This window comes from Penaeus vannamei, chromosome 26 (assembly GCF_042767895.1).
Source record: "Penaeus vannamei isolate JL-2024 chromosome 26, ASM4276789v1, whole genome shotgun sequence".
Classification (NCBI taxonomy): Eukaryota; Metazoa; Arthropoda; class Malacostraca; order Decapoda; family Penaeidae; genus Penaeus; species Penaeus vannamei.
Window position 1 is genome coordinate 10,720,386 of NC_091574.1, and position 2,500 is coordinate 10,722,885.

Below are 2,500 nucleotides of genomic sequence, written 5' to 3' on the forward strand. Positions count from 1 at the left end.
AGGCGGGATGTCAGGGTGGGGGCCTGGAACGTCCGCTCTTTGCGTCAGGATGATCTGTTGCCCTTGCTATCGAGGGAACTGGGGAGGCTGAGAGTAGGGGTGGCTGCTCTCTCGGAGGTGAGAAGACCTGGCAGCGGCACGACCAGTGTAGGTGGCTACACCTATTACTGGTCAGGCCGCAGCGATTGTCACCATCTCCAGGGAGTAGCCATAGCTGTCTCTGGTAAGCTCCAGCCCTTGGTGGTAGAGGTCACTCCAGTCAATGAGCCTATAATGGTAATGAGACTGAAGCTGTCTTTGAGCTTCATGTCTCTTATTGCTGTGTACGCTCCTACTGATGTTTGTAAACTTGACGTGAAAGAGATGTTCTACGCCAAACTTGCATCCGTGGCAGACAGTTGTCCTCGGCGAGATATTCGTATTGTTCTGGGTAACTTCAATGCGGTATCTGGCTGCGATCGAGCTGGCTATGAGATGTTAGTCGGTTCTCATGGTTCGGGAGTTGATACTGGCAGCGAGATCTCCCTCCTTTTCCGGGATTTTGCTAGATCCCAGAAATTGAGGATTTCTGGTTCCTGGTACCAGCGCCCAGACCCACATCGTTGGACATGGTACAGCGATGCGAGTAATGCAGCCAAGGAGATCGACCACATTCTCGTTAGCACTCGTTGGAGGATCCTCCAGAACTGCAGGTTGTATAGGAGTGCAGAGTTCTGTGGTACTGACCATAGATTGGTTGTGGCTACCCTCTGGGTACACTTCAAAACTCCCCAGCGGCCCAATGACCACCCTAGGGTGTTTCATCTGGACAGACTGAAGGAGAGGGAGTGTGCTCGGAGGTTTGCTGAGAGAATCTCTGATCGGTTCACAGCGCTAGACAATCTGACGGACCCTGTACTTCTGTGGGACACCTTCAAGCGTGAAACGCTTGATGCAGCCCAAGATTCGATTGGAGAACGCCTGAGAGCAAGACAAAATTCAATCTCTCAGGAGACACTAGAAGCCACTGATGCTTGCCGTGCGGCTCGTCTGGCAGGGGATCAGGATTTGCACCATTCTCAGGTGCGCAGAACTCAGTCTCTGTTAAGAAGGGACAAGGAACAGTTTATTAGGAATCTTGCTGAGGAGGTCGAAGGCCATTTCTTAGTAAATGACATTCGTCCTGCATACCAAGCCCTGAGAAAACTGAACTCCAAGCCCTCTTCACAGGTGACTGCAGTTCGCTTGGTGGGTGGCCAGATCGTCTCAGATCCTGTTGCAGTGAGGGAGTGTTGGGCTGAGTACTTTGAGTAGTTGTATCAGGTTGACCCTCCAACAGTTAACTTGGATGTGGGTAGTGCCGTGATTCCGCTGCCGGACCCACCCATTAGTGAGGACCCTCCCTCCCTAGCTGAGGTTAGGGAGGCGATATTCAACCTGTAGAGTGGTAAAGCAGCGGGTATTTACAGCATCCCAGCTGAACTGTTAAAGGCTGGTGGTGAACCTATGGCGCGGGGATTGCATGCTGTCCTGGCTGCCATCTGGCAGTCCGGTACCGTTCCCTCTGACCTGCTGAGGGGTGTGGTCATCCCTCTCTGGAAGGGGAAGGAGGACCGATGAGATTGCAGCAATCACTGCGGCATTACACTGCTCAGTGTAACAGGCAAGGTTCTTGCCCGCATCCTTCTGAGGCGTATCAGAGACCATTTACTAAGGCATCAGAGGCCAGAGCAATCCGGATTCACTCCTGGTAAGTCCACAATAGACTGTATCCTGGCGCTTTGAGTCATTGTAGAGCGCCGTCGTGAATTCGGACGTGGGTTGCTTGCAGCCTACATCGACCTCAAGAAGGCATTCGATACAGTGCATCGGGAATCACTCTGGGAGATCCTGAGACTGAGAGGAATTCCAACAAGGATTATTGAACTAATAGCAAACCTATATACTGGTACTGAAAGTGCTGTAAAGTGGGGTGGGGGCCTGTCGAGCTTCTTTCCTGTCAGTTTAGGAGTGAGGCAAGGCTGTGTTCTTGCACCAACCCTTTTCAACACTTGCATGGACTGGATACTAGATAGAGCTACTGTTCAAAGTCATTGTGGAGCAACACTGGGTAATATTAAGGTTACAGACCTTGACTTTGCCGATGATGTTGCAATTCTATCTTTGGAAACCTTAGTGGTGGCCCTCGATGCATTTAGTAATGAAGCAAAGCCCTTGGGTCTAGAGGTCTCCTGGACCAAGACCAAGATCCAGGACTTTGGGGACTTGCTAAGAGAACCTGTTCAATCGGTACGTGCTTGCGGCGAGGACATTGAAGTCACAGAGAGCTTTACATACCTTGGTAGTGCAGTTCATAACTCTGGGCTGTCAGACCAGGAAGTCAGCAGACGGATTGGCCTGGCACCAGGGGTCATGAACTCTCTCGACAAGAGTATTTGGAGATGCCGGTACGTGTGCAGAAGGACCAAGCTACGGGTTTTCAGGGCCCTAGTAATGCCAGTTTTGCTCTACGATAGTGAAA